The sequence below is a fragment of the Enhydra lutris genome, unplaced genomic scaffold, assembly GCF_002288905.1.
Source record: "Enhydra lutris kenyoni isolate GAN:26980312 unplaced genomic scaffold, ASM228890v2 scaffoldscaffold24, whole genome shotgun sequence".
Taxonomy (NCBI): Eukaryota; Metazoa; Chordata; class Mammalia; order Carnivora; family Mustelidae; genus Enhydra; species Enhydra lutris.
In genome coordinates, this window is record NW_019154108.1 from 16,532,557 (window position 1) to 16,552,223 (window position 19,667).

Consider the following 19,667-nt stretch of genomic DNA (forward strand, 5'->3'; position numbering starts at 1 on the left):
ACAATATGTTTGATAAAAAAAAAAAGGGGCAGAAGACATGGTCACTTCTCCAATGAAGACATACAAATAGTTAGCAGACACATGAAAAAATGTTCATCATCATTAGCCATCAGGGAAAATAAAATCAAAACCACATTGAGATACCAGTTTACAGCAGTTAGAATGGCAAAGATTAACAAGGCAGAAAACAACAAATGTCGGAGAGGATGTGGAGAAACAGGAACCCTCTTACACTGTTGGTGGGAATGCAAGCTGGTGCAGCTCCTTTGGAACACAGTGTGGAGATTCCTCAAAAAATTAAAAATAGACTACCCTATGACCCAGCAATTGCACTACTGGGTATTTACCCCCAAAATACAGATATAGTGAAAAAAAGGGCCATATGTACCCCAATGTTCATAGCTGCAATGTCTATAATAGCCAAACTGTGGAAAGAGCTGAGATGTCCTTCAACAGATGAATGGATAAAAAAGATATGGTCCATATATACAATGGAATACTACTCAGCCATCAGAAAGGATGAATACCCAACTTTTGCATCAACATGGATGGGACTGGTGGAGATTATGCTGAGTGAAATAAGTCAAGCAGAGAAAGACAATTATCATATGGTTTCCTTTACATGTGGTACATAAGGAATAACATGGAGGACATTAGGAGAAGGAAAGGAAAAGTGAATTGGGGGAAATCGGAGCAGGAGACAAACTATGAGATACTCTGGACACTGAGAAACAAACCGGGTTTTGGAGGGGAAGGGGGTGGGGGGTTGGGTGAGCCTGGTGGTGGGTATTATGGAGGGCTCGTATTGCATGGAGCACTGGGTGTGGTGCATAAACAATGAATGCTGGAACACTGAAAAGAAATAAAATAAAATGGAAAAAAAACCTAATGATGTATTTTATGGTGACTAACATAACACAATAAAAAAAATAAAGTTCATATAAAACAAACAAATAAATGTATAGAATAGCTAGGAAAACATTTAAAAGGAAAAGCTATAAGGGAGGGATCGCTGTTTCAGACATCAATACCTACTATGAGGCCCCTATATCAAATTGCATAGTATTGGTGGGTGAACAAAGAGACTAGAAGAATAGACTATAAAACCCAGAAACAAATCCAAACACATATGGAAATTTAGTACAGGACAAAGGTGGCACCTTGGGGATGGCCTTGTAAATAAATGATGCTAACACAACTGGGAAGCCATTTGGGAAAAAACAAAATTGGGCTCATATCTCACACCATACATTTAGGGATCTGATTATAAAACACGAAACCATACACATGCCAGGAAACAACATGGGTGAATTCCTCGTTTAACCTTGATGTAAGAAAAAGCTTACCATGACTAAAAATCCACGGGCAATAAAAAGACTGATAAATTTGACTACATAAAAATTAAAAAATTTTATATGGCAAAAGATACCATAGAGAAAGTTAAAAGAAAACTGAAAAAACTGGGAGAAAATCTGCAACACAATCATATCATACAATGAACGTATCTCAACTGAAGAGACAACGTTAATAACTAAAGCTTAACTTTATTCAAACATAGGCAATAACAACTACATTACTGAATGATTAACAGTGATTTTAAGACATATCTCAATTTAAAAATGTTAAAAAACAAATGGTCCACAAAACATTCTTCTTTCCTTCTGGAGGTTTTACGATATACTGTAATCATTAACCAGTCTTTTACTATTAAACTTAAATGGCCAATTGACACAAACAGTTCCGAGACTATTCTCTCACCACTGATTAACACTGGGGTGCAGGTATTGGGGATAAGATTAATTTAGCCTTCTGAGTTTTCTGGGCAGACTTGGTGACCTTGCCAGCTCCAGCTGCCTTCTTGTCCAAAAAAATGGAAGAATATCTTAAGTGACTATACAGACTTACTGAAAACGAGAAATTTCCTTGAGATCTTGTTTTATCTGAGTAATGTGTGTACATTTTATATCCTATTTCACAATTATATATCTATGTTTGTTTACCTATAAAATGATTTTTTAGAGCTACTTCTAGATGCACCATATTCATCTTAAGGTTTCTCATATATTCTTTTTTATTAAATTTTAATTTTCTTACTTTTTTACTTTCTTAAGGATTTATTTATTTGTGGGGGGAAGAGAGAAAGAAAGAGAGAGAGGATGAGCAGGGAGATGGGCAGAGGGAAAGGTAGAAAGAGGTGGAGGGAGAAGCAGACTCCCCACTGAGCATGGAGCTGACTCAGGGCCTGATTCCAGAACCCCAAATTCATGATCCAAGCCGGAGTCAGACGCATAACCAATTGAGCCACCCAGGCACTCTGGCTTCTCAGGTTTTCTTGCATGTGTAATGTATGCCACTGTTGCCAGGGATATAAGGCCCTCAGTTTGATAAGCCATTAAAAAGAACAATAAAAAACTTTAAAAGAATTCAATGATATGGAAAAATTCTCATAATAGAACATTAACTGAAAAAGAAGCACAGAAACCACATGTATGGCTGTTTTTTGGTTGCAAATAAGATGTAAGAAGATACAATTTTTCTAACGCAACAATTTTAAAAAGTTAGGTAAACTGAAAAGCTGTACTTATAAAGAGTCATGAAAGTAAAAAGGACTGAGTGAACTAAATCAGAGAGCTATTCAGAGAACAGGTTCTCAAAAAAAATTTAAAAAGAGAGAGAGAGAACAAGCTCTCTCCTGATGCTTTCTTACCTAGGGGTATTTGTTGATTCTGTGTAAACGCTAAAGATTAAGAGTGGCTCAAATAAAATGATGACACTGGGGAAAATAAAATCAGCAAAACTTTTGGAGGTTGTTTGGGATTGGCTCAACAACTGAAAAATTTCAAAAGTCCCAAATACAAAGTGCTATTTTCCCACATGGTTTAATTTCTGAATTCAGAGGCCGTGTGGGAAATCATAGTTTTTAAAAGAACACATAGGATTCTGTTATCTTGCAATATTTGAGAGAGACAGCCCCGCTTGAGGAAGGGGGCCTACCTCAAACAATAAATCTCAGGATAAACACATTTGCCAAAATTTGGAAGCAGTGTGAGATAGGATGCTAGAGAAAAAAGCTCAAAGCAGAAACAATCAGATCAAGTCTTCATCAGTCTTTCAAGGCAGGCAGGCAGAGACCCACAGGCTCACAAGCAACAGCCTAAGAAGCTTTCCCCAGATATGTAGGAAAGCAGAGGTATAACTAGAGCTACAACAGGGCACCAACCTAGCTTACTTCCTCATTGGCCTGAGGTGATCAGCTCCTCAATCAATATCTCAGGGAGGATCAGGAGTGCCCTCTCTTGGGGGAAAATAACACTGACTTCAGTCTTCATTCTTCTTTATACACAATGTGCAACAATACCATAAAAAAATTATGAGATATAGCTCTTCCTTTTCTTTTAGTGAATAGTTCAGTTTTAAGACCATAGGTAAGGATGAATGAAGCAGGTGTCTGTAGGAATGGAAGGGTAAAGAAGAGGGGATAAGTCATGGTATAGAGCAAGGTATTAGAGACTAACTAGGATAATGAAGGTGACCACTGGGAGTGGCAGCAGCCTAATGTGAGGTGTCAGGGATCATGCAGGATGAGGAAGATGTCCAGACAAAAGATGGACTGGAACAAAGTATCAGAGTCCAAGTGGACTGAAGAAGATATCCTTAAAAAGATTAGAAAGAGGAGTGCCTGGGTGGTTCAGTCAGTTAAGGACTTGCCTTCCACTCAGGACTCCCTGCTCAGAGGGGAGCTGCTTCTCCCTCTCCCTCTGCTGCTCTCCCCACTTGTGCTCTCTTGTGCTCTCTGTCAAATAAATAAATAAAATCTTAAAAAAAAAAAAAAAAGGTTGGCAAGGTATTGGATGTTGAAGCCTAAGCTGACTGAGGAAGGAATTCCCATGGGAAAGTAAACCATCTCAGAGTGTCAGCGATCACGAGGTGTGACATCATCCTCCAGGAAAGTGGTCTGAGCAAACTCTCAGAACTTCAGTATGATGAGGACACCCATGCAGGACAGGGGGTGGCAACAGCAATAAGAGACCGGTTACACACTGGGAGATTGATCAAGTAAGTAAATATGAGAAGATAATGAGAGATAGGCATCTCACTGTCAGAGAAAGAGAGTTACAAATATAGAAAAATTGAATGAATCTTGCGGTATTCAACTGGAAATAGAGGTACTGGTGTGAACTTATGGTAAACACAAACACAGCACACAAAGAAAAATGAACATAGATATTAGTGTGTGTGTGTGTGTGTGTGTGTGTGTGTGTTTAAGTCTGGGATGAGTGATAGCCCAACAGCAATGAGCACACCTATTACTCAGATCTTGGTTTCTAAATACCATCCTCTACTAAAATGAACCACATATCTTTGGAGAAACTGCTGTTTCCATGGCTGGGAAAGGGAAAAGTTCAAGATGAACTGGAATTCTTGTTATGCCAGAAAGTGTGAAAATTCCCAATGAATTAAGGGCATATGTCAAAAAGACACAGGAGCCAGACTGAAGGGCTCTCACTGGACAAACCTGGAATAATTTGAGCATAAATTTAAATAATGATAACAGTATATTATAATATTAAATAGAATAGGGAACTATGAATCCAAACTGAATCCAAACTACGAATCCAAGCATGAGTTAAAGTTTTGATGAGGACAGGATATTTATATATCTCTAAGTATCTTTCCAACAAAACAGTAATGTATTAAAAAGGGACAAAAGTAATTTTACTATGAAGAATCTTGGCACATAACACCCTAACCAAGTGATCAAAATAAACATCAGTAATGGGGCAAATGGAAAGTATGTGCTATCAGATAGGTTCCAACAAGGATACAGTATCACTTCTACAACATCCCTCTACAGATGCATAACATAAACATAATCAGGAGGAAACATCAGACAAAATCCCAATGAGAAACAGTCTAAAAAATAATTGGTCTGTGTGATTCTAAACTGAATGCTTTTGTTATAAAAGACCCTCTAGGGCAACACATGGGTCGCTTAGTCAGTTGAGCCTCTGACTCTTGGTTTCAGCTCAGGTCATGATCTCAGGATCCTGGGATGGAGCACTGAGTTGGTCTCTGTGCTCACTGGGAGTCTGCTTGTCTCCCTCGCTCTCTGCCCCTCCCCACTGTATTGCTCCCTAAAATAGAATGAATAAGTGCTGCCTCTAGCTTGCTGAGCTCCAGCCCAAGGACAAGGGGGTAAGTAAGGAGGTTTCTGTACCATGGCTTGTACAAAGCAGACTGCCTGCAAATCGACCAGTGGTAAAGCATGGAGGAACCAACTGGCTATAAAAGTCACTCCCAAGAGTGCGCCCTCTACTGAAGGGGTGAAGAAACTTCATCAGTACAGACCTGGTACTGCGGCAATCCATGAAATTAGACGTTATCAGAAGTCCACTGACCAGATCTGCAAATTGCCTTTCCAGCGTCTGGTGTGCGTAATCGTTCAGGACTTCAAAACACATCTGTGCTTCCAGAGTGCAGCTAGTGGTGCTTTGTAGGGGGCAAGTGGGGACTATCTGGTGGGCCTCTTTGAAGACACCATCCTGTGTGCTATCCATGCCAAATGTGTCACGGTCACGCTGGAAGACCTCCAGCTAGCACACCACACACGTGCAGAATGTGCTTAAGAATCCACTATGATGGAAAACATGTCATTCTTTAAAAAAAAAAAAATTACCTTCTTCCTGTTATTGGTAGTTCTGAATGTTAGATATTTTTTCGCATAGGGTCAAAAGGTAACTACGTATATGATTGCAAATGGAAAAATAGGGGACAGAAATGAGGTATTGGCGGTTTTTCCATTTTCAATTGTGTGTCAATTTTTAATATAAATGCAGGGACATAAAGCATTAATGCAAGTCAAAATGTTTCAGTAAAACATTCTGTTTCATAAAGTTTCAGTTCAACTTTATAACAATTACAAATAAACCTGTTAAATTTTTCTGGACAATGCCAGCATTTGGATTTTTTAAAAACAAGTAGATTTCTTGGGGCGCCTGGGTGGCTCAGTGGGTTAAGCCGCTGCCTTCGGCTCAGGTCATGATCTTAGGATCCTGGGATCGAGTCCTGCATCGGGCTCTGTGCTCAGCAGGGAGTCTGCTTCCTCCTCTCTCTCTCTCTCTCTCTCTGCCTACTTGTGATCTATCTCTGTCAAATAAATAAATAAAATCTTTAAAAAAAAAAGTAGATTTCTTTTTGACAGCAACTAAATGGTATTTGTAGCACTTTTATCATACAGATCATTAGTTATACTTTTCTGAATTGTCCTACATGTAGTTTTTAATGTTGTCTGTCTTCTGTGCTATTCCTGTAAGTTTGCTATTAAAGCACATGAAACTATCAAAAATAGAATGAATAAATCTTTAAAAAAAAAAAAAGACCCTCAAGGGCCAACTGGCAAAATTTAAGTAATGTATCAAGATTAAATGACGGTAATAATATTCCGATCATGACAGTTGTATTGTGGTTATATAGCAGAATGTCCTTGTTTTTATAGGGGTGATAGGGCATAATGTTGGTAAAATACTCTTCTAGTTCAAGGTTTAAGGTTCAAACCTTAAACCTTAACCTTCAAACCACTCTTGCTTGTATACATTTAGATTGTTTCAAAATAAAAAATTATTGAAATATGGAGACAAGTGGGAAATTGTGATCCATAAACAATAAAGAAGAGCCAAAAGCAGCAGTCTCAAAGATGATTCTGGTATTTATTTATTTTTTATTTTTTAAAGATTATTTATTTATTTATTTGACAGCAAGAGAGAGAGAGGGACAGCAAGAGAGCAAACACAAGCAGGGGGAGTGGGAGAGGAAGAAGGGGCTTCTCACTGAGCAGGAAGCCTGATGTGGGGCTCGATCCCAAGACTTTGGGATCATGATCTGAGCTGTAGGCAGACACTTAACAATGGAGCCACACAGGTGCCCCCAGATTCAGCTATTTAAGTTAAGAAAAAGAACTTTAAAATGATTATTGCAAATACATGAAAAAAATGAACAAAAGATGAAAAATTTCAACATAAAAGGGGATCAGGTAAAGTTAATCAAATGGTCATTCTAAAACTGAAAATTACAATGTTTTTAATTAAGAACTCAATGTAATTAAGAACTTAACAGCAGAAAATAAGATTATTAAAGGCAAAGATGGGTCAACAAAAATTATCCAAACTGGAGCACTTAGAGAACTAAGAAGCAAAATAAAACAATAAAAATAAAAGAGAATATATGATTTTTAGAATACATGACAAATGGTCCAAAATATGAGAAACTATACTTCCAGATAAGAGAAAAGAATGGAGCAGAATATCTGAAGATATCACAGTGAAAAATTTTGCAAAATCAAGAAAAGGTATTTCAAAAGGTTCAGTGGACCCCAAGCAGAGTTAACAACAGCACCTACTCAGTCACTGCTAGAAAATGATATATATTGGGAAAATCTTAATTGCTGTCAGACCAAAAGACATCATCAACAGGGTAAGAACAGTAAGAGTTACAGCTAACTTCTAAAAGAAAACATGAGAGCTAGCAGAATATGGAATGACAACTCTGAAGGGAAGAAAGAAGAAAGTGGCCAACAGAGAATTAATTCTCTATCAAGCAAAATTATCTTTTTAAACAATAAGTGAAATGGACATATTCAGAGAACTAAAGCTGAAGTTACCTATCATTAGAAGTCAATATTAAAAGAAATACTAAAGTAAGTTCTGCAGGCAAAAGAAAAATGATACCAGATGAAATCAGGAAAGTGCAAGAAGGAATGAAAAAACATCAAAAAGAAGTAATGAAAAAGCATCATTTATGTGCACAAAGATAAAAGACTTGACTGTTCAATGCCAAAACAGTATCCTGTGACATATGTAGCAAATACAGAAGTAAAAATATATCACAGTTATAGCAACATAAGCAGGAAAAAAAAAACCAGAATTGTACTGTTTTAAGATTTTTACATAATTCACAAGGAGGCAAAAGCATTAATTTAAGGCAGACTGTAATAAGGTACTATTTTATCATTCCTAGCACAACCACTAAAAGAATGATCATAAAAGGAATAGCAAATGCCCATTAAACAAGGCAAAATGAAATAATAAAAACATACTTAAAAATGCAGAAAAATTTGGGAATGGAAAAGCAGAGAAACATAAAGCAGGTGAAACAGAAAACAAAGATGGCAAATTAAATGGAGTAATACCACCAATTACATTAAATGTAAATAAACTTTGCCATTAAAAGATAAAGATCTGAATAAAAACCAAGACCTACATGCTATTTACAAGAAACACACTTTAAATATACAGACGTAGTGTTAATAAACTGAATTATGTTCCCCTCAAATTTGTTAAGTTGAAGCCCTTATCCCCAGTGTAACTATATTTGGAGGCAGGGCCTTTATGGTGGTAATTAAGGTTAAATGAGGTTATAGGAGCATGGCCTTGATCCAACAGGGCTGTTGTCCTATTAGAAGCAGAGGAGACACCAGAGACCTCTCTGTGAGCACACAGAAGAAAGGCCATGTGAGGACAAATGTGAGGACACAGCTTTCTGCAAGCCACTACTAGAGGTCACACTAGAAACCAACCCTGTCAGCCCTCTACTCTACAAGCCTCCAGAGAAACTATACTTCCAGATATCTCTATCTCTCTGTCAAATAAATAAATAAAATCTTAAAAAAAAATTTAAAGGACAGAAAAAATATGTAAGGCAAACACTATCCAAAGAAAAACTGATATAACTACATAACATTGAACAAAGTATATTTTAAGACACTAAAAATTAATAGAATTTAAAATAGCTACTTCTTACTGATAAAAGGGTCAATTCAACAAGTTCTTAAATTTTTATCTAATAACATAGTTTGAAGGTTTATGAAAAGGAACATAACTAAAAGAAAGAAAATAAATAAATCATAATTGGAAATTTTAAGACAATCTCTCAGTAACTGACACCCCTATCTTACACCACACACAAAAATCAACTCAAAATGGATTAATGACCTGAAACCAGGAAATTACAATAAGCTCCTTGACATCGGTCTTGTCAATATGTTCCACTATTATTTTTGTTGTTGTAAGGACTGATATTTCCATGTTCTTTAATTTTGGAGCTGCAACTAGACATGCTCCCCTCTCCAATTTAATTGTCTTAAATATTTCCTATGGATCAGTAGGATTTTTAACATCACATGATGTTAAAAATTTTTGATTCGATGAGATTAAAAAATCAAGAGTAAATGATAGATTATTTTTACCCCTATTTTCATACATTCTATTGTTCTCTCTCCCTTATTAAAAGATTTTCTTTATTTATTTGACAGAGAGATACAGAGCACAAGTAAGCAGAGCAGCAGGCAGAGGGAGAGGGAGAAGCAGGCTCTCTGCTGAGCGGGGAGCCCGATGCAAGGTTCAATCCCAGGACCCTGGAATCATTACCCAAGCCAAAGGCAGTCACTTAACCAACTCAGCCACCCAGGTGCCCTTGTTGTTTCTCTTCTTTATGTTCCAAGTTCCCTCCTGTTATCATTCCCTTTCTCTTTAAAGAACTTCCACTTAGCCATTCTTTTAGAGTTGATCTGTGGGCGACAAATATTTGCTCTGCATTTTTCTTCATCTAAGAATGTCTTTTTTTCACCTTAATTCCTAAAAGGTATTTTCACTGGCTATAGAATTCTGAGTTGACGGATTTTCTTTCAGCACCTGAAAAATGTATTGCCTATTTTCTCCACGAAAAACCATCTGAATCACTGTTTCCCTACAGAAATAACATATTCTTTCCTACTAGTTGCTTTCAATGTTTTCTTCTCTTTAATTTTTGAAAGTTTGATTTTGACATGTTCAGCGCAGAATTTTTCAGATTTATCTGGTTTGGTTTCGCTTAGCTTCTTTAATCTGTAATGTCACTCCTCAAATTGGGAAGTGTTCTGCATTATTCTTTGAATACTTTTCAGCTTCACACTGTTTTTCTTCTCTTTCTGGGACTCAGATGACAAAAAAAAATCCTAAATCTTCTGTAACTGTCAGGTCCTGGAAACTCTGTTGATTTCTGTTCCATCTACCTTCTCTTAGTTTTTTAAATCAGATAATTTCCACTGATAAAACTTCAAGTTAACAGATTCTTTTCTCTGTCATCTCCATTATGGTATTGAGCCCATTCAGTGAATTTTTATTTCAGTTATTGTGTCTTCAGTTCTACAATTTTCATTTAGTTCTTTTTATATCTTCTATTCCTTTGCTTAGGAATAAATTTAACAAAAGACGTGTAAGACTTATACACTAGAAACTACAAGACATCACTGAAAGAAATTAAACAAGCCCTAAGTAAATGAAAAGACATTCCATGGATGAGACGACTTAATATTTTAAAATGGCACTACTCCCCAAATTGATCTACAGATTCAATGCAATCCCTATACAAATCTCAGATGCTTTTTGTTTTGTGGAAATAAGTAAGCTGATTCTAAAATTCATGTGGAAATCCAAGGGCCCAGGATAGCAAAAACCACCTTGAAAGAAAAGAATAAAGTCAGAGAGCTTACACTTCTCAGTTTCAAAACATACTACAAAGCCATAGTAATCAAGAACCAAGAAAATCAGAACTTGAATGAGCAAAGGCAATGAATATACACCAAACACCAAGGTGACTCAGATGTTAGAATTATCTGACAAGAATTTTAAAGTAGTAGTCATAAAATATTTCAATGAGCATTCTTGAAATAAATGAGAAAAGCAGAAAATCTCAGCAAAGGAATAAATTTAACAAAAGAAGTGTACTGGCATAACGGCAGACATATCAACCAATGGACGAGAACTGAAAATCTAGAAATTAATCTTCATATTTATGGTTTGATAACTTTTGGAAAGGGTGCTACAACAATTCAATGGGGGGAAAGGAATGGTCTTTTCAACCAATGACACTGAAACAAGTGGAGACCCACATGTAAAAGAGTAAAGGGGGACCTCTACCTCACATCATACGCAACTCAAAATTAATCAAAAACGTAAATGTAAGAGATAACATTATGTAAAACTCTTAGAAGAAAAAGCCTTAATCACTATGATCTCTGATTAAACAAGTTTCTTAAAATGACATAAAAAACACAAACAAAAGAAAAACTAGATATATTGGGCTTCATCAAAATTGAAACTTTTTGTGTTTCAAAGGATACTATTATGCCAGTAAAAAGACAATCCAGTGAATGGAAGAACATATTTGCAAATCATGTACCTGATAAGGGGCTTTTATTCATAATATATAATAAATCTCACAACTCAATAATAAAGAGACAACCAAATTCTTAAAATGGGGACTTTTTTTTTTTTTTTTACTTTTTTCCATATGGATTTTTAAATTTAAATTCAATTAGCCAACATATACTACATCATTTTCAGATATAGTGTTAAACGATTCATCAGTTGCGTATAACACCCACACCCAGTGCTCATCACATCTTGTGCCCTCCTTAATGCCCACCACCCAGTTACCCCATCTCCCCACACAACCTCCCCTTCCACAATGCTCAGTTTGTTTCCCAGAGTCAATAGACTCTCATGGTTTGTCCCCCTCTCTGATTTTTTTTCTCATTGAGTTTTCCCTCCCTTCCTCTAGACAAAGTTAATATTAATCTGCTCTAGCTGTTTGAGGTATAGAGAACACCTATAGAAACTAACTTAGTACCTTTTCTTTGGGGGGGGGGGTCCCTCTGAATGATGGCTAGAGAATTTAGGGAGATTAAAAGAAAACTGCCAAAAACAAAATAAAAGGTCTGATTCAGTCAGTTACTTCATTTATCCTACTACTAATACCATCACCTAAGCAAGGTCCCCAACCTACTCCCTTGTACTCACACCCTTCAGGCTTCTGTTATGACATATTTTCCCTTTGAGGTTACCACTATTGGTCCTTTCAAAGCGATTTCACCCAGATTAATATCTCAGAAGAGAGGATGGAAACAAGAGACACAAATGATGATTCACTTCAAAAGGGCTGGCCCTGAGTCCATGATATCCCTCAATAGATTTTGTTTCTAAAAAAACCTTATTGTGCTTTCTGTGGCCTTTTTTTCACCCAATTAAAAAAGAAAAAGTGGGCATAGGATCTGAAAAGACATTTACCTTTCAAAGACCATACAAAAGTGGCGAATAAGCTGAGGAAAAGATCCTCAACGTCTTTAACAATTAGGACAATGACAATCAAAACCACAGTGAAATACGCTAAAACGGCTATGCTGACAAGGATGTGGAAAAACTGGAACTCTCATGCATTGCTGGTGGGACCGTAAAATGGGGCGGTCTCTCTTAAAACCATAAGTAGTTCCTCAGAAAGTTAAACACAGAGTTACCGTACGATCCAGCAATTCCACCAAGTATATACCCAAGAGAAATGAAAACATATGTCTATACGCCCATGTAAAATGTTTATAGCCACTTTATTCATAATAGCCAATATTCATTAAACTGAAGAGCAAAAACTAAAAAAAACTATGTCCATCAACAGGAGAATAAATTGTGGTATATGTATGCACATGATAAAAAAATTATAATGCAATAAAGAACAAATGACATATGTAACAAGATGTATGTATGTTATGTGGAGCACGTGTTATATTGAGCATAGTAAACCTGATCCAAAATAATATATATCTTACAAGTATTTGAATTACAAGAAGAGGTAGAACTAGTTGATGGCAATAAAAGTCAGAATAATAGTTCCCTCAGAGTGGGAGTGGGAGGATTGTTATTGATAGGAAGTTGCTTAAGGAAAGAAACCCACTAGTGATGTGTGTGTGTGTGTATTAAGTTGTGTCCTTAAGAATTTTGTACTGTATGTATCTCACTAAATGTATTTTATATGTCAATTCTTTTAAATAATAAAGAAAAGCTAGTATAATACTTACCAAGTATATCTTTTTATAATTTCTATTTTTATTTATTTATTTTTTTTTAAAGTAATCTCTACACCCAACATGGGGCTCGAACTCACGATCCCAAGGTCAAGAGTTGCATGTTCTACCACTGAACCAGCCAGGTGCCCCAAACCGAATAGCTTTAAAATATGTTATACATGTGTAAGCAGAGAAAATAAAGATGAGCATAAAATGTACTCAAACTTTACAGTGGAGTGGTTAAGAGTTTGGGCTTTCTTTAGAGTCAGAATGACATGTTCAAATCTAAACTTTGTCATTTATTAGCTCTAGGACTTCCCAACCTCCTGTTTCTTCACCAGTAAAATGCAGGTAACAATATACCTACATTACAGGACTGATGCAATGACTAAAAGAGACAAAACACATAAAATGCTTAGTACAGAGTAAAAACAAAAAACTGTTTTATAGTTTACCCCTCCCCCAACCCACACACATAATAGAATTATTGATAGTTTAACTTACTGCTTTATACTTTTCTCATGACTTTGTTTCTTTGTTTGTTTTCTGTCTTTTTTCAGATAATGAAGAATTCTGAATTCAGATCTAGAAAGTTTAGAATTTGTCTTATGCGCAATGCAGTCATAGAGAGTTTGAGGGTCAGTGACATAATGAACAGCAGTCTCGAGAAGTCTCTGTTGGCAGTAATATTCTTGGTGGACTTGGGGAGAAGGAGTAGACGTGGTCAGGAGCAGCCAGACAGCTTGAGGTGGAGAGGCTACTGTCCTTAATTTAAGCCCCATAACACCCTAGTGAAATGTAGACTTGTCATTACTGCTATACTTCTTTAAAAAATACATTTTCTATTTATTTCACAAAACTACATAAGAGGAGATAGAATTTCATACTACGAAGATAGAATTTCTTTTTTTCAGATTCATTCATTTATTCGTTCATTTCACAGTACCCTTTTTTTTTAAACTGGGATGTAACTGACATACAACATTATATTAGTTTCAGATATACAACATAATGGTTCAATATTTGTATATACTGTGAAATGATCACCAAAATAACTTTAGTTAACATCTTTTTTTTTTCTTTTTAATTTTTTAAAAAAATTTATTTGACAGAGTGAGAGCACAAGCAGGGGGAGTGGCAGAGAGGGAGGGAGAGACAGACTCCCCACCGAACAGGGAGCCCAATGTGGGGCTCGATCCCAGGACCCTGAGATCACGAGCTGAGCCAAAGGCAGTCGCTCAACCATCTGAGCAACGCAGGCACCCCAAAAATCTCATGTTTTTGAAATCTTTTACAACACATAGTCACCGAGGCATTCACGGAGAGGGCATGGTGCTCTCTGCCATTACGTAAACCAAAAGTTTATGTAATTTATAAATCACCAAATCTCAAACATTTCAGTACAACTCAAAATATTTTCCACTTGAACTGCATTAACACCTAGTACACCGTGTAAACACTTAACACCACAGATGCTCCCACTTCTCCCCCCAACCCTGCTGAGTTCCTTAACATTACTTTACAGTAAATCTGAGAAAACCTAGTAGTAAATCTTCAGCACTCAAATACATTCAGTGCGCTTTGGGAGTAGTTTTAATCTTTCTCCAGGGCTTCAAAGACCAAAATTACTCAAGAGGTCTGTGGGGTGTGTGTGTGGGTATTTAACCCATATCCTAATTTCAAATATGGTTAAGAACCTAACTTCCAGAGTTGAACTAAAAATCAATACCAAGCAATGGAAGGACAAAACTGTGTCCATAATACTGCCAGATAACAAATGAAATCTATAAAGGATCTTCCTTAGAAATAAAATAAAAAGTTCCAATTCCATCAGTCACAGAACATAGAAATTGCAATGCAATAAAAGTACATAAGAGATATACTGACGGGTAAAAAATGAGAGAAAAACACGGAGCAGACTTTGACATATCTCTAATTACGACTCTGTTTCAGGCTAATGGTAAAAATTAGTCTTCAGATAGTTGATAACATCAGCCTGTCTCTGCTGGGTTAGTACCAAGATCTGTGGCCAAGCAAATAGTTCTAATAAAATTGATTTTCCTTTTTGGCAACCAATAGGCCAGTCAATAATAATGTTGTTTAAGAAAGATTGAATCATGAGGGAGATGAACCCTTCTTTCCATTTATTATGTTTGTATTGTCTATATTTGAAAAGAGTTTTCAATAACAAAACCAAAGAAGAAATTACAAGGGGAAAGCTATTCTGAGAGCTCATCTCCAAAAGCTCTGTGACTTGGAAGCATGTTAGCAATCCAGACTGACAAAGCCACGAGCATTCCCTTAACTGAAGCTAGGTCGTATGGATTAGGATTGTCAATAGCAAAGGAAAATAGAGGTTAGGCGCAATATAAAGATACAGTCCTATGAATACAAAGACATCAAGAAGAAAACTGCCTGTACATAGTCCTAAATATCCATCCAAAAGCCTAGACGAAACTTCTACTTTGCATTAAAGCTGGCGTTCTGTAAAGAGTATTCCATAAGGCCACAAAAGGTGGTTTTTGGATTGTTTGTCTTATTATATTAACCAAACATAATACAAGAAAAACCTCGACAAAAACCTCAGACTATTGCTAACTTGGGAACATTTCCCTCCAAAATACCCCCTAACAACACAAGCCAAATAAAAGACACGAGTGCACCAATACTTCGTTTTGTTTTTTAACTTACTTAACTTTATGGTAGTGGATAGGAGAAGCAAGGGATGGAAACATGATTTAAAATTCATAAAGAAAAATAAGCAAGTAAAAAATCACAAGAAAATTTCTCAATAAGTAGTGAAGAAACATATCCTACCAGATATTAAAAAATATTTTGAAGCTATCATCCTTAGAACATCATAGCACAAGTACATGAATGGAAAAACAGAGCAATGGAATAGGAAACAGCACCAGAAATACACTGAAATATACAGAGGAAGTGAGAATATGGAAAAAAGAAAGATACTTCCAATCAGTAAAGATTATTCAATAAACATTACTGAACAAATGATTAATCATCTATACAAAAATAAAGCTGGCACCATCTGGATAAAAAATAAAATATTACATACATGTGACACAAATTAATTCTACATGGATCAAGGAAACCATGAAATGATCATAGTAACAAGAAGGAAACATGGGGGGGAAACTTGAATATTTTTATCACAAAGTGCTAATTTTCCTTAATATATAAAAAGTTCCTCTAGGGACGCCTGGGGTGGATATCAGTTGTTAGGCATCTGCCTTCTGCTCAGGTCATCATCTCAGGGTCCTGGGATTGAGCGCCTACCAGGTTTCCTGCTCAGCGGGAAGCTGCTTCTTCCTCTCCCACTCCCCCTGCCTGTGTTCCCTCTCTTGCTGTGTCTCTCTCTGTCAAATAAATAAATAAAATCTAAAAAAAAAAAAGTTCCTCTAAATTAAGAAGAAAACATCAATGGGAAACGGAGCAAAACATATGAGCAGATGCTTCACAGAAAATGAAATACAGATGGTTCTTGGTTACAGGAAAGGATGCCCAACACATTGCTCAAGTTAAATAAATTATGATACATCTCTAAAAAGGAATATTATGCAGACATTAAGAAGAGTAAGGCAGCACTATCAGTACTGATATCCAACAATCTCTGAGATAAAGCAAGTTATATAGAATGGTGTATGTAGTTTGCATCATATTGCTACAGTACGTGCATATATATATATATATGTATGTGTGTGTGCATATAAATATATATATATATAAAACATATCCTGCATGGATATATACTAGTTAGTAAGAGATCTGTCTCCAGAAGAGGGAACTGGGTGGCTGGGAAATATTGACGAGGAAGTTTTTAAAAATTAGTCTTTTGGGGCACCTGGGTGGCTTAGTGGGTTAAAGCCTCTGCCTTGGGCTTGAGTCATGATCCCGGGTCCTGGGATTGGGCCTCTCTGCTTGGCGGGGAGCCTGCTTCCCTCCCCGCACCCCCGCCTGCTTCTCTGCCTACTTGTGATCTCTGTCTGTCAAATAAATTATAAATAAATAAAAAAATGAGTCTTTTGCATTTTTGAGTTTTTTTTTTTTTTAAAGATTTTATTTATTTATTTGACAGAGAGAGCACAAGCAGTGGAGTGGCAGGCAAAGGGAGAAGCAGGTTCCCTGCTGAGCAGGGAGCCCAATTCAGGGCTCGATCTCAGGAGCCTGGGATCATGACCTGATCCGAAGGCAGATGTTAACCGACTAAGCCACCCAGGTACCCCGAGGGGTTTTTTTAAACACACAGTACCTACAAAAAAAAAGAAAAAAATATATACTTCAAGGCAAATTATGGTAGCAGGCTATGATATGACCAATGACTCAAAGCTAGGGAACTGGCCCAAGAAGAACGCACATGTATCTAATGGGAAAAGAAGTATTTCTTCTGATAAAGCAACAAGGACACCCAAAAAGTACTAGTAAATGCTTAGGTCCTTTCTGGTACTCAAGTTCTATTTTTTCAAAAATTTGTCAACTTCTTTACAAGCCAATATTACTTTATTCAATAATTACTGAGCATCTACTATATGTCAGATATTATACGAGGCACTGGTGATATAACCAAACTCTAGTACCTATATATGGTAGTGTTGAAAATACAGACATGTAATCAGCCAATTATAATACAAAGTGATTGCACTGTAATAAATCTCTGAGGAACTTAAGAACGGGGAGCTATAAACTACTGGGTGTGTCTAAGTGGTCAAGCAAAGGAAGGCTTCCTGGAGGAAGTGATGTATAAGCTGAGGCACAGGAAGGAGAATGAGGAAGAGAGAAAACAGCAAATATAAAGGCCAAGAGGTGAGCAGCATGTCAAGTCCTTCAACAAAATGAAGTTTAGCACAGCAGGGATGGGGTACAAGCAAGGAGCTCACTGAGAAATAAATGGCGGTGTAAGATCATGAAGACCTTTCCAGGGCACAGAAATTAAGATTATGCCTTAGAAAAACAAAGCTAAACAAGAAAACATTTGCAAATTAGCATCTTAGAAAGATTCTCCAGATGAAAAATGGAAAATATACTGAAGGATATCAAGATTAGAAGTAGAAATAGAGTTCAGAACTGCTGAACTTGTGTACTAGAAATGTTGAAATAGAGAAGTGGGTAGACTTGGAAGTATACTTAGAAGGCAGAACCTACAGGACTGGAATGGGTATGAAAATGAGAGGAGAATCACGGACGGTCCCTGGAAAACTGGTTGGATGACGGTGCCAACTGCAGTGAGGCACCATCCAACAGTGGCAGCTGTTGAAAGATGGTAGGTTCAGTGGAAGCTACCGTGACTCTGAAGTGTCTGAGGGATAGCCTCAGAAGAAGAGATCTATGCTTTTGGACCTACTGGCTGAAATCTGGGTTGGTGATAAAGCTTTCTCCTATTCTCTGTGAAATGAGAGATAATCTAAGAATGAAAAGGACCCTAAGACTTTTCAGGCAAAATTAAAGATGGACACCATAATTTATGATAATATCATACCCATATGAGTTGTATTTTTTTTTTCTAGCTTTGCCCAGAGACTAGGTGTACATGTGTAAATGGCAGGTAATTGGATTAATCAGAATTAGGCTTTTCCCATGTGGCTGTAATAGTTAAAAAACAGAAAGAATGGAGATGAGGATGAATATAATAGTATGAGAATGGATAAAATGAGCTGAAATGGGAGAAGGTAGATCAGTAAAGTAACCAGAGATTTCTTTTAGGTCAAAAAGAAATTTAGAGCGAAATGGAGAGTATAGTTAGAACTAAAAAATTTCAGGCTTAATGAAAAGAGCCAGGATGATCTCATAAGGCCTAAAGGGCTAGACTGGAATGGATATATATGGCAATCAATGTTACATAAAGAAAAGCATTTTATATCTACTATCCTAAATTAAAAAGTAAACACCTAGAACAGGACAAGGATACCCATTTACATTACTTCTACTTGACACAGTACTAGAATGCCTAGTCAGAGCAAGCAAGCAAGCAAGAATCCTGGGGCCTGACTGGCTCAGTTTGTACAGCATGTGACTCTTGATTTGGGGTTGTGAGTTTGAGCCCCATGCTGGGTGTACAGATTACTTAAAAAAAAAAAAAAAAAAGGAAAAAGAAAAGGAATCCAAATTGCAAAGGAAGATGTAAAATTATCTGTTTATAGACAACAAAAATGATCTTATGTGTAAAAAACCCAGAAGATTCCACAAAAGCTTTAAGAACCAATAAACGAATTCAGCAAAGTTGTAGGATACAAAATCAACATCCAAGAATCAGTTGTGTTTCTAACCACCAACAATGAGCAATCCGAAAAGGAAATTTAGAAAACAATTTCACTGAAAATAGCATCAAAAAGAATAAAATACCTAGAAATAAACTTAACCAAGGAGGTGAAAGAACTCTATACTGAAAATCACAAAATGCTGCCTAAAGAAATTAGAGAAGCCAATAAATGGAAAAACAACCCACTGACTGGAAGACTTAACATTGTTAAGATGCCAATACTTCCTTACTGATCTACAGACTCAAAGCAATCCCTATCAAAATCCCAATGACATTTTTTTGCAGAAATTAAAAAAAAAAAAATCCATCTTATTAAGCAACCCAGAATAGCCAAAACAATCTTTTCTGGTTCAGTCGGAGAAGCATGTGACTCTTAATCTCGGGGTTAGAAAGTTGGAGGTCTCATAGCTCCCGATTTCAAATTTTACTACAACTCTACAGTAATCAAACCAATGTGGTAATGGCACAAAGACAGAAATAAAGATCAATGGAATAGATATGAAGCCTAAACCCTCACATATATGA

General features: G+C 36.6%; 1 protein-coding gene and 1 pseudogene across 3 annotated transcripts in view; one reads left to right on the top strand and one right to left on the bottom strand.

Moving 5' to 3' along the window:
• LOC111150826 (acyl-CoA binding domain containing 6) overlaps window positions 1-19,667 on the bottom strand; it is a 200,649-nt gene that overhangs the window by 74,070 nt on the left and 106,912 nt on the right. The gene's annotated exons all lie outside the window — the stretch shown is intronic.
• On the top strand, window positions 5,220-5,627 carry LOC111150827 (annotated as a pseudogene).